The following is a 14526-nucleotide window of genomic DNA, read 5'->3' on the forward strand; positions in this document are numbered from 1 at the left end:
ATGGCAGAATTTTTTCCTTTTCAAAACAGCAACTATCAATGATGTCTGGAAACAATGACAAAAATGTGTTTCTTCTAAGGAATATTTGTGATCGGCGTTTTTTGTTCAGACTTTGGAAGAATGTGACGGATTATTTATACTTGAGTTTCGAATTTCTCATTTTAAAAGGTAATTCACAGGAAAGGCTCTTCCGGTTAGGATCGACTTGTATTCAAGCTGAAAAAGGCCATTTCACTAGTATTTCACCAGTAAATCGACAAACTTACATCTTAAAATGAAGTCAAATACCAGCACTGAAAGCGTCGCTACTTTTGCAATTTTATTCAACCATCCCTCCTCTGCTATACAATTATCTGCACTCCATCACGCATAAAATTGCGCTCATGAGTAAAACATTTTGACAGTAATTTTAAATCCGACTAAAAGATACTGATGAACTGAGATTAAAATTGAATAAATATTTCACCTGTTGAGTTTTTTCATGACGCCAAATACATAACTTGGTCCCTATTTCAGTGCGTCGGGGAAAATTTCTGATAAAAAAAATTGCTCTGATCACGCAAAGGCCTTAATGTTCTAACTGCCTTTTAACGACAAGATAAAAAACTATTAAGAAAATTGATAAAACGTTCAAACAAGTTTTTCAAAAAAAATTTTTTTCATCTTAATTTTCATTTATCCCTCGACCACCACGCGCTATTTTGAGTACGATTTGATATATTCTCAGTCTGATTAGACACTAAAAAGACCAATCTACTTTCTTCAATTCAATTAAGGATAATTTAATTTAACTTTTTATTTCTCTGTCTACCGTAATATTATTTGCAACATAAGTTTACTACTTTCTTCTAGTTTTCGTTAATTTGGTGGGAAATTTTTTGCTTCAACAGTGTTTCTGGATTCTGAATGACCCTAAAAAATGCAAATCTGATGCAAGTTTAAGTGATAGAAAAAGTAAATGGTCTCAAAAAAATAAAGCGGTTTGGATCAAAATTTACTTAAAAGTAGATACATTGAACTTAAATTTTGATAGGAATAGTTGATAGATAAAAATCAAATATTCACAGTACAGCTCATCACGGTACACCGCTGCTGTTCCCTTGTTTAAGAACTACATGCAATTTTTCTAGGCTGGGTAAAGTTACATCACCCTCAAGCAACGAGCACGGATCATGGCACAAATATCTAAATAAAATCGACAAACAATTCACAAAATGAACTCAGTTTCCACAGAAAAACGGCAACTTTTTAGGAACTTTATAAAAATTTCGTGTTGTATTTTAGCTTTTTTTCTCAAATTTTGTAGTGTTTCACGTCATTTGGGATTTAAGTTTACACCTTCACCTTGGAAGTTTACCTGTACTTCTTCAATATTTTAGCAACGCAAACAACGAATAACTTTGCATATTTTCTAATTTCACTAATTACTTTGAACTGGCATAAAAATAGGGCGAATCGTTTTTGATTTCTTAATTGCAAAAATATTGATATTTATTTCCAAAAGTTTGGTGCAAACTTCGGTATATTTGGTATTTAATATAATAAAAAAATTTAAAAAAGTTCAAGCGGATGGATTCTTTCTGAGAAGCAGTCGCCTTGTCAAGTTTTTCACTGTTTGTTTCTGGAATGAATTACAGGCGATAGTAGTCCCCAATTCGTGAGATCAAAATTATGAACTTTGTTGCGATCATCCTTTTATGGGGTCGTGGAAAATTTCAATTTGGAATTTATGCGACCTATTTACCACATTTCTATTAGCGCGTAGCGCCAGCGGCAACAAAATCCCGGTCATTAATCATTCCAAATTGAATCCATACAAGCTAACTGGACCAAAACAATTTGGAGAAAATGTGAAGAAAAAAAACAGATGGCTCAACCTTCTAAGGCTAAGCGCCTACATTCTGAATATGTTTAGCATTCTTGCTAACCATATTTTTTAATGCTTAGATTTTTTAAAAGGTAAAACTATTTAAGACTAAGGGCTTGTTTAGCAGACCTCATAACCAAGTTAATTAAAATCTACCAGAGAGAAAATACCAAGGAAAAAAACAGCGTTTTCAAAGATAGGTACAGTTGAATTATCCCACATTTGACATATCTGCTGAACCCACTCAGAATTTTTTGGAGAATCATTTAAAAAAAAATTTTTCCGAATCATTTATATGTTTTCGTATTAAAAATTTGCTTTTTATATTTGTATCAATTCATTCTCATAAATGATGGTGCTTATTATTCTTTATTATAAGCAAATCTGAACCAGATAATTCATTTTTTTAACGAAAAACAAAAGTCAACTCGATCTATTTGTTTAAGTCAAACTGTTTGATATCATTAATCTTTGTCGTTGTGAAAGACTTCATAACAAATGTGTTTTTGTCGCATAGTTGAGAACCAACTATGCCGTCAAAATACTCGTATCCTGACACATTTCTTGCTAACAATCTGCTAATGAGCTGTCAAGAGGTTTTGGTACGAATCTTGTATTCATCAAAAGCGAAGCGCACTTAACTTTTGATGAGAACAAGACTTGACACAGCCAAGTGCTATGAAGACTAGCAATTCACTTCACAATTTACACAGCGGGTTAAAAAATGACCGAACGAATCTTTCCGGATAAAAAAGACATGCTCAAGATCATGATTCAAAAGCTCAGCTAAAAACTATTACATGCAAGTCTTGTAAAAAAAAAACAGAAAAGGCTTGCTTAAGTTCACAAAACATGCACTTTTGTGCCCTTCGGTTGGCTTTGAGTAAGCCACAGATTGATCTTGCAGTGAAGATCAGTTCCGTTTCAGCACTGCTCCAGCGTCGATTACAAAGATAAATCAGCCCTGCAACAAAACATTGCTCTGCAATCTTTATTCGACATTCATTTGATTCAGAAGGTAAACGTTAAAATTGGGCTGTAGTATGCAAAAATGACCCTGCAGAAAGTGCGTCAAAAATCTTGAAAAAATCAATTCAGTAATAACCAGTAATCTCCGCGTTGAGCCTATACTACCCTTTTTTTCATCTTTCTTGTCAATTAATTAAGAAATTACATAATAGAGTTGTTGTTAGTTAAACACAGGGGATCTGTGCTTGCCTTAAACTATAGAGTCATCATATATGGCTCTTATAACGGCTAATAATATTCAACTTGGGGTTGATAAATTAGACGATAAGCAAATTAGACGGAGGTACTTAAAAGGAAATTAGACGGTTTTGCAAAACTGCAATTGTGAGAAAATAGACGACAGTGAGAGAAATTAACTTTGTTTGCACACAAATTGCGTTAGAAAAATAAAATTGTTTGTAGACAACAGTTCAATTTCGGTGGCCAAAAACTTTACAAGTCAATCATGCATAATTTATCCAATTCAAAACTCTCCTGTAATATTCAGATTTGACATTTATGTTCATTTAAACTAAATCTTTTGATAGGTTTTGTCATTTTATGCTCTTTTTGTATTTGTGAAACTTGACTCATAAGAAAAAAAATTTGGCACTTTCCTTTTCATAGCTTTTTCGTCTAAAATGCCAGATCCGTAAAAAATAAATTCCGTCTAATTTCGTTTTTGTAGTATTCGTCTAATTTGCCTATCGTCTAATTTCCTAGGCCCCATTTAACTTATATTTGCCTTCATTCAAAAATAACGACGATACTGTTGAAGAAAAAGAGTGAGTCAACAAAAAATCAAAATCAAATCGAACTCAATTTCAACTAAAATGATTGAAAGCAAGTTCAATTGCTTTCTGAAACATCATTTCCATATTTACAATAACGACGTGTATAAATAGTTACAATATCCAGATTATCGAGGCTAGATTATCCTTAAATTGCCAATCTACCATTGAAAAATATCTTATTAACATCCTGTGATAATGCCTTCTAATATCCTTTAGGGAAAACCCTCTGCTTTTTTATTAACTAAATACTCTCCACTTTTTGAACTACTTTTTAGGCCTCATTTAATTATTTTGCTAATATCAGTTGTTCGGAGATCCCCCAATGCCGGATTTGAATTAGATTCTGATTTATTAAGGATTCACCGCAAATGAAGGCATTTAAAAGTTCACAATTTCCTCCGCCTACATAATTGTTGTTTATTTCATTAGGAAAAAAACAATTATTTTATTAACCATAAGTGGTTTTTAAAAGTCTTTAAAGCAAAAACGACTCTTAAAAACAGCAGAAACAAATCGAATAAATTAATACAAAAAATAAGCCTCAATACGCTTCGAAAAATAGCAAAAAACAATCAAATAAACAGCCAAAAAACAAAAACCTCAAACGTTTTTAAGAAATTTATTCCATGATTACTGCTGTCAGCCCTTAATTATACTATTTGCACAGCAATCGGATAAATTTGTTTGAGTTTTGTTGAATAATTTCAATTTAGATAGATCCCTGAAGAATTTTTTTTGTGCTTTAAGTTTTTTGAAACAGGCGGTTGAGCAGTTGTTTCCCTGTGTTTCAAACTTTCTCAAAAATTGCGGGACCCGTCTTTCATACTTGCTTTGTTAGAGACCTAACTATCTTACTTGTACCTAAATTTCTTTCTTTATTTTTGATGCAAATTATTTTATGTGAGTAAAAAGAAGAATATTTGAAGATGTTTTGCTAATGGTGTAATAAACTGTTCGATTTTAATGATGACGTTGACGCCACTAACATGACGCACATTTTCCACTTTAATTCACTGAATCTAATTCATTTCATTTAGATTCAGGACCAAAAAACCTAATTCAATTTGGGAAGGGCATCTTTTAGTACAACTTGTTCAAATCGCTCAATTTCAGCCAATCAGAACTTTGCAAGAATCAGAATTATTTCTACTTTATTTGCAAATTTATATCAAGGGAGGGAAAGCGATTTCACCCTAATTTGATTAGGCTGGGAACTAACTGTTCACATGGGTCCCGATTGAGGAATTAGGTCAGGAAACATTAATTCCATTAACAAGAAGCCATTCAGAATTCAGAAGACGATTACAAATAGTGCCTCTCAAAACTGAATTCAATTAGACTTAAAGAGTAATTTATTAATTTATTCCAGAAGACCGCAAATCTAACTTATTTGCAATACTAACTACTACTACTACTACTACTACTAATGCGTTTATTGTCCACTTTCCCATGATGGCAGGGTTGGACATAGGGAAAGCGCGTAAGCAATGGTTCAGATGAGGGTATTCTGAATAGCATTCAAGCAATTATATGAAGGATAACACGTTTTTCCATGCCATTCGATCAAAGAAGTCTGGATTTGAGACGTAAAGTATTCAGGTCTTGTTTAACACAATCAATCCAGCGTTTTTAGGTCGTACTACTGGCTTTTTCCAACGGGACTGAAACATAGTCGGTTGATTTTAGCGCATGTTCATTTACTCTCCGGTGAACAAGGCAAAACCATCGTAGTCGCGACCGCACTTGTAACTTGTCCAGATCAACAAGACATGTCATTTGAATTACTTCTTCGTTGGTAACTGGTCTTTGTAAGTGACTCCAGTAACCCTACGCAGAGCTTTCATCAGCACTTTCAAGAAAGCTGGATATGGCCTTAGTCTGCAACTGGGTTTCAGAGCAGTACATCAGAACTGGCCGGGGACAAGCTCCGTAGATAGGACACCTTGTAATCAAGTCAAAATGTTTATTTTGCAGCAGAGGCACAATTTGCCGCCATTTCGTCCAGAAAGCTGCTGTTGCGTCACTTTCAACGGAGATCATATCACCCAAATAGCAAACTCTTCAACAGTAATCAAGGTTTAAAATTGATTGATCGGTAGAGTAGCTTTCTCATTTGAGTGATAATTGGAAAGATTATTGCAACTTGGAGAAACATAATTAGCTTTATGTTTAGGTAGTTTCCTCAGGCTACTGCATTGATTACAAGAATTGCAGCGTATTGAATTGGCGCCGACTCTCTTCAAACAACAAGCACTTAGACATTTTCCAGTTTATTGAGGAATAGACTTTTGGTCGAAAACCGAATGCTTTGTCTTATCCACGTTGATTTTTAAACAGCAAACGTTGATTCTTTTTGCAAAGCCTTGTTCCAAGTATTAAACCACTCAGTAGACTGGGATTCTGTTTCAGCGGATATCACAAGACTATCTGCATATAGCATATCCCATGCTACTAGTTTCTCGTAGCCTCTTCCATTACTATTATAAATAACAATGGGCTAAGTGCCGATCCTTGATTCACGATTTTTTTTAGTTTTGAAGAAATCGCTGCATCCTTTGGGCCGGCGAACTCTGGTTTTCGACTCGGTGTACAGGCACATTATTCCAAATTTTCAGAAGCTCTCTGTTGCCTCAGAGCCCATGGTATCAGTTCCCTGGGAACCTTGTCGGAAGCTTTTTCGAGGTCAACAAATATGTGATGCAGGGCTTTTTCTTTTCCACAAAGAGTTCCATCAATTGACTTATCAGAAAAACGGCATCGGTAGTTGATCTACCACCCATAAAGCCAAGTTACATGTCATCTATTTTTTTTTATCAATTGTCTCAGACGTTTTTCTAGATCTTTTTCGAAAATTTGCGTGTTACAGTAATCGGATGCATCAAACGGATCGCCTTTTCCTTTGTAAAAAGTGATAGTTTCATTTTGGCTCCAGTCGGAGGGGATTATACCAGAGCCCCACACTTCCTTAGGGACTTCAAAAAGTCCAGCAAGTCCACAATCCCCAGCAAATTTTATCATGTCCGAAGTAAGCACTGTTGGTCCTGGGCTTTTCTTAATTTTCATCTATCTCTTTCAGTGCAAATACCACTTCCCCGATAGTAAATTCCTCCAATGGGCCAGCCACTTGGGGATATCTTCCCTTTCAAACCGATTTGTTTCATTTAAAAGTTTTGTGAGGTAGCTTTGCCACTGCGAGAGAACAACTTGGTCACAACTCGAAGTTTTCCAACACATTTAATGAATTTTGCTCCAACTCCATTTTGATCATTTTTCAATTGCTTGACAATGGGGACCATTTTATGCGGAAAACTTTATTCAGGTCTCGCTCAACAAAATCGATTGTGTTAAAAGAATAACGTCATACAATTATGACAGTTAATGGACAAGAATTAAAGTACCAGTTAGTTTAAGAACGACGGCAAATGTCTGTCTGATCACATAGCATGCTTCGAATTTTTATGATAAATCCCGTCTTTATTATTCTGACCACCCCCTAGAATTTGGCAGGAATATTGGAAAACTGATATAGCGCGTTTCTTTCCACACATTACCAAGCATCTAAAAAAAATCACTAGTAGAACATCGAACGTGGTATAATACTAAAGCTACAATAAATTATTGAAACTTTTTCGTCCACTTCGAAAAATGGAAAAGAAAAGTATAGAAAATGAGGGTCCCTAGGCTTCATTTAAGTCTTTGTATTAAAAAAGCAAAATTTTACGACAGAACCGAAACACAACGGTTGTGGGTTCAAATCCCGCTGCGGTCACTATTGGAGGGATACCAATGTCATCCGCCTCCTCGAGGTGGGACAGGCAGCGGAGAAATTGATGATATGACCCCTCCTCCACGGGAATAAGGCTCACGGTTGAATGGTGGGAGCTGAGCCGGAGGCTAATGAAAAATCAGAAGCGAAAAAAGTTTTGAAATACAATTTTCTTTCGCAGTCTTGCTTGTATGAGTGAAGTAGAAGAAATGAAGGTTGCGTGTGATTTTCATCAACGCTGAAATAAAAGAGCACAAAATATCAGAAAAGGTGAGTTTCATTCGTTCTGAATATCCCAAAAAATGGTCTAATAACTTAATTTTTCTATCAGCCCTGCTTGACCTCCATACACCGAAAAAGCGTATAATACAATTCCATACATCAAATGTATCGAAAAACACTTGTCATACAATTTTCGTTTAATTTTTTTAAATTTTTTTTAATCCAAACACAAATCGAATTTTTTACTCAAACAAACATTTTCCAAAATTTTTTTGCATGCAAAAATTAAGTTTTTTTTGTGTGCATAACGTAGTCCTGGATACACTAATGATGATTTTTTTCCTTTCGCTTAACACTTTTTTCAAAAACGCTGAAAGCTCCTATTTTTCTTCTATGGCACGTTTATGTATGCCTTGATCAATGTCTGACATTTAAAAAAAAATCAAATTTTTTAGGTAATCTTCGTTAAAATTTACATAACAACCGACATCGAAACTTTTCAGTCTTAATGATAGTCTGAAAAACCAATTTCACCGAAAATCGTTATCGATAAAACTGCGGGAAAATGTGGATTCATTTATTACAATCTAGCAGCCACAAATTTATTGACCAACAACAGTATATTTTTTATTATCAAAGTGAGCAAATGAGAACGAGCCCAAATTCGGACCACTTTTGCTTTAAAGATTGTATTGTCTGCACTATTTTGCTCAGCATCAGCTTCTGAATAAGTTCAAGTATTCATCTCCCCGTTAACATGATTACCTCAATTAGACTTGAGTGGCCATCCATCAATAGATGCATAAATTAAACATAAATTATGAAAGGGCTTAATGATGACAGAACTTTCAAGTCTGAATGAAACAACTACGGCTCAACTGTCACAAAACTAGGCGATCTTCCCTGCATTTAATAATTACCAAACATGAATCTGCTATCAAGCTTGTCTAAGCTAGACAACAATGGGGGGAAATTTAAATTGGCGCTAACTAATTATCAGTTTGCTTGTCCATTCCCTTTCATTTCCCCACCTGTGAAAATTTTCTATTAAAATTTGAATCAAATTGCCCTAATGTAATGAAAGTTTGCACAAATTTCAGCAAATCCAAACTTAATTTAACGACATACCTAACCTTGCACAACCACTAATGTACTTATAAGACTACCCCCCCCCCTCACCCCTATACAAAAGGGGGACTTGATAAGACGTACAAAATTCACATATGCTTAACCGTTGAATTATTTCTTTATAGGGGTGGCAATTCGCTTTTATAAACCATAGAAAGGGGGATAATTATTTAGATCGCCGCTGGTAACAACAGCTGAGTAATATCACAAACAATCAACACCTTCACCCTCTACATCTTCAGATTACTGAGAAGATTTGAGCCCTTTTTTCTAACCAGGCATGGATTTTTTTACTCGGACGATCATAATATGGATTAAAACATATATTATGCTCGCTAATAATGTCTTTTTTTTTCCAGAAAAGGCTGTTTATAAGCGGAGAATCTTTGCTGACATGCGTCAGATTGGCAAGTAATTGCTTTTAGACGTACTCACATCTGTGCTTGTACCAAAAATTAGCTCGGAAACTAAATTTTCATTTGACCGCAAATATAACATGTGTCACTAGCAGAAAGTTTCATTTTCATTTCTTTTGAATGAATGAAAAAATTATTCGCAGCATATCTGAAAAAAAACATAGACATTTTTCTATTATTTATCAAAATTTAATGAACTGCTATTTCCTTTACAATAGCTCATTTTAAACAATTTTACAGACAACTAGATTCCCTTTTGGTTAATTTGCGCCTGAAAAAGGTGTTTTTATTCGAGGTGTAGCAGTAATTGAAAAGAAACAATTTTGGCAAACTTCCATTAAATTCTTTATCAAAACTCATTGAAAACGGGAATTAAATTTAGAAAGCTATGGCATGGTTGTAAACAGCGGCTGAGCAAAAGGGCACCTTTTACGCTCTTATATATCATCTAACGTTGCCCAACCACCCCAAAAAGCCTTTGGCGCCAATATCCACTAATTTCGTTGAGGGTTTTTCTTTATTTTTAAGTTAGCGACTTTTTCAAAACAAAATTTTCAAATACCTAGAGAAAGTTATGCAACCTCTGAGAGTACCCAGAGAACATCCCACTGTAGGGTTGGGAATTTCAAATTTTGTGAAGTTTTAAAAAAAAAAAGATCTTTGAAAAATATTGAAAAACGTCATATCTCGGAAACCAAAAGCATTTGAGCAGTCAGCCGTGTAGGCAAGATATACAAACCCTGAGAGTACCTTGACAAAACCTCGCACTATAAATTTGATTATATCTAAGTTATTTAAAAAATTTTGAAAAAATCTTACCAAAACGTCAAAACTCAAAAATTAACAGGATTTGAGAAGTAAATTTTTGAGACAAGATTTTTTTAATCTAAATTTTATGAACATTTTTGAAAAAATAGAGAAAACTTCGTGCTTGTTAGCTAAAAAGATTTGGAATTTCATAATTGGAGGCCCAACTAGCAGCCCCAACCCCTAAAGCACCCTGAGAACATCCCACCATTGGGTTGCTAATTTCAAATTTGGCAAAAAAAAAAACAATCAATTAAAGCTAGAAAATCGAAGAAACTTCAAGTTTTGCGATATACGTTATAGCTTAAACATGCAAAAATTCTTTTGTTAAAAAACTTAAACATGGCGAGATAGTGAAGCCCGCTTTTAAATATATTTTAGCTTTCGACAAAAAATCTCTGAGCAAACAAAAAAAGAGATTTATGAAATACTGGTTTATTTTTATCAATTGGGTTGTCAAATTAAAAATCAATTTTGAGGTTTAGTGCCCATTTATTAAGTTGAAAAACGATAATTCATTTTTACATTTGAGCACGACCTTTTGAGCTCAAATTACCCGGCAACTTATTGACAATAGGGCTGATTTGAACTGAAATCAACAAAAAGACTACCAATTTTGTTTCACTTTTCATCAGAAATTTTTTAGAAACTATTCGTTTGAAATGTATAACAAAAAAAACAACAATCCCATTTATTAGGAGTAAGCATCCATTTAGGGCATTTGTTTGCAAAAAAACTTAAGCCCCCTACCAAAGCAATGTGCTTGACAATTAAAATGTCTGAAAGCTTCAGATAATTAGATACTCGTTTATCCAAAAAGCACACAATACAAGAAAACGGAAAAGAAATGATTGACAGAAATCATTCAAACAGTCAAAAAACGTTATTTTTTAATTGACGTAATTTTAGATAATCTGAAATGTCATTAGAGTTCTAAAGACAGTGATTTCTATCGGAATTGAAACGTGGAGAAACAAAAAATCAAACAAAAGGGCAAAGCGGAGCTTCCCACCATTGTGATAGACCACATCAGGGCATTGCAACCTAACAGACAAAAATGAAACGAAATCGTTCAAGTCCAGAAAAATTTCAGGAATAATTACTTCAAAAAGTCCGCTTTTATGGAGAAAACTTCTAGCGTTGAATAAGCACTGAAAAAAAATTTCCCGAGCAAAAAAGAATCCGACATTACTTGGTGGACGCCCAAAAAAGTTTTTAAAAAGGCTCCTCCAATTCACACACACTGCAAAATAATTGTGTAGTCAAGAACCATAGCCGTAAAAAAACTTAAGGCGGAAAAAAATCAAAAAAATTTTTACAAAATGAAAGTTGTTTAGTGACAAACAAACATTAAGAGGAAAAATTCATTTCGACAAAAAAATAAGTACAGGCGAAGCTGCGCGTTGCAAATACGACAACACAACAAAAACCAGCTCTAAGTTGCAATAAGAAAAAGTATAAACAAGCCCCGAACTAGTAAAAAAAATTAATCGGCTACGACACTGATTCGATATTCGACCTAGAGATTATGAGTATCACGCACTAACCACTCAGCTACGGACGCTTCACTAATGAATCACAAACACTAGCCACAATCAAAGCAGAGAATAGATGCTATGAAAATTCCAATGCAACAGATCATGATTATAGCAAAAAAAGTCACCAAATAAGTCATCATTTTTATTTGCGAGTGATGATAGAAAACAAAGCAAGCTCACTAGTGTAAATACATACAGGCTCGACAAATGGTTGTAAACAAAAAACTCCAACAAGGTTGACAGTTGGCGAGATGATTCTGTGATTATGCTAGACAAACTGCTACCATGAAAAAGAAAACACTAGAATCTCCGATTTAATAACGTTTGCTAATCGAAAGCGCAAAAGTATACATCGTGAACTTAAAACAAAAAAGAAGGCTTCCTAATGCGTAAGGCAAAATTTGCAAGAATCTTGATGTGTTAATATGCTTCTAATATATTGCAAAATTAAAAAATCTTGCAAATGGTAAATCTTCCGCATCTATTTAGAAACACAAGATATAGTTAAAACCGATGTAAAATTGATACATTCCGAGCTAAAAACTCTGAAATTTAGAACTTTTACATTTTTCTAAGTTTTTATTGATTAAAAAACTAATTATCGAAAAAAAATTAAGCAATATGCTGCTTTGGAAGGGTCAGTGTAGTTTGACATCTAGAAGTTTATGCAAAACCTACAAAACAAAACCAAGATGTTTATCTCATTTTAAAGGAAACAAGTTTAGGCAGTCTTCGGTAAAAAATTGGGCTAAGTAACTGGTAGTGACTGGCCAAAACTATAGCAAACAATTATCATAGCATACTGAAAAAAAAAAACAAGAATTGGTCAAAACACTGCAGTAAAAATCTTACATAAACCTGCTTAAGAATTGTAACATTTTCAACAAAAACGTACGTATATACACAAGAAATCTTCCATAAAATCAATTCTAGCACAATTTTGCATTCAAAAATCAAATACCCAGTAAAATTATTTAAAACAACCAATTGCAAACAATTAACAATTTTCCGAATCTAATTATCACGCAGAAAGAACCTAGTAAAAACATGTTACTTGCGAAGGAATCCATTCAAGCGCGATGGGCCGAATGCGCGAAAACTTGGTCAACCAATTAGAGCTCAAATTTCAAAAAGTCGAATAACAAAATGCAATAAATTCAGTCTGTTTCGGACAGTTGAAAGCGCGTTGAATAGATAAAATTTTTCGCGCACTTAGTCTTTTCCGCGTGAGAATAGACCTCGTTACGTGCACCCGAATGTGTGCAAGTTTCGATTGCTCTTCTAGCCAAACAAAAAATGTTTTTGTTTATCACTGTAAGCTTTCATGAAACAAGAAAATTTAATGAAGAATCAAATAATCGCTCTCAGACGATCTTTATGGACAAATCAATGTCAATGGAAACCTGATTTGTTTTTCCATTTCATAAAATAAAAAAACCATACCAAATTCACAACACTTTCTGAAGCTGACAGCGAAAAGATGTTATCATGCAATATTTGCATGTTTTAAATATTAGTAAGAAAATACATTTTCTTGTTTCACGCTATTTTCACCATGACCTGACCTCTCAAGAATATGTAAACCCCACTGTTATCTGTTCTGTCAATTTCTGTCGAGTTCTGTCAAATTCCTCTTTTATCATTTTAGATCAAACAAGATCTAATTGAAAAAAAAACCCTTCTGAAGAAATACCTAAGTTTCACAGGTAAAGGTTGAAAATAAACATCAAATTCCAATCAACTTCCATAATATTCACAAAAAAATAAGTTTTGTTAAAAAGCTATTATAATAATTTCGATTGAATTAGACTGTAGCCTTCTTCAATTCATTACCATTATAACCACTTGACTGACTTGGGAACTAACATTAAGTGTTTTTATATGATGCATATAAAGGTCAAGTTAGACAGGGAAAATATTCCTGAAACTTGAAAGACACTTAATAACGACGAGAGAAACGGAAAAAAGAAGAAAGTTCAACTGATTTTGGATGGGGCAATCTGATATTTCAACTCATTATCACCAAAAAAGAGCAGAAAACTTGGTGTGATTGAAGTTGATTATGTAGTAAGTGTAGCTAATCATAATTCTACATGCAATGAGCCTTTACTTTATGCAGAATCTATATTATATATCTTTAAGCTCCCATTTCTAATCATCATCTACTGGTTTATATCAAAGCCAATTGTGTGTGATTTATTCATTTTTTAAGCTCACAATTTTTGCAGCAGATCTACTTAACATTTTACGACATCAATAATGCCAGCCATTTTGCTTATAATTTATAAATATCAATTAGTCAAAAACAACAGCATTAAAATCAATTCCATGCGTCAGATATGTCTTAAATTCAGTCATCCCCAGGGTGGAATTAAAATTTAGTCTGGGAAAATTCCACTCGATCGCAAAAAAACGAACCTGCTTAATCTAAAATTCATTCAAAACGCCAGTACCAGGCGCGGATCTAGGAACTTCTCAATAGGGGTGGGATTTTCAAAAAAAAATAAGGTCGACCAAATTGATTTTCTGAGCTCTCCCAAACCGTTATAAAGACCCTAATTTGACGAAAATTTCTGTGCCGCAGGCAAACTTTTGAAAAATAGACATTTTTGGCACTTTTTTGACAAATTTGACCGGAAAAATTGCGTTTTTTTTGGTCCGCTCTCCCCTTCAAAACTAGTATATATTGGCGCCAAAGGCGCCTTTAGAAAAGTTTAAGGTCAGTCAGCCAAAAATGGATATCTCCTTTGGGTCGGCAGGGCGTCGACTTCCTGAGGGGGAGGGGCGTCCGCCCCCCCCCCCCCCCCCCCCCCCCTAAATCCGCTACTGGCCAGTACAATTAAATAAAACCGCATTTTTCAGACATGTGAAGTGATGTACATTAAAAATATATTCAAATGTGAAATTATCAACCCACTCATTTTAAATGAAAAATTTTATTTTACATCGGGCAGTTTAAATAAAAGAAAATTAAATTGCT

Source organism: Symsagittifera roscoffensis, chromosome 10 (assembly GCF_963678635.1).
Source record: "Symsagittifera roscoffensis chromosome 10, txSymRosc1.1, whole genome shotgun sequence".
Classification (NCBI taxonomy): domain Eukaryota; kingdom Metazoa; phylum Xenacoelomorpha; order Acoela; family Convolutidae; genus Symsagittifera; species Symsagittifera roscoffensis.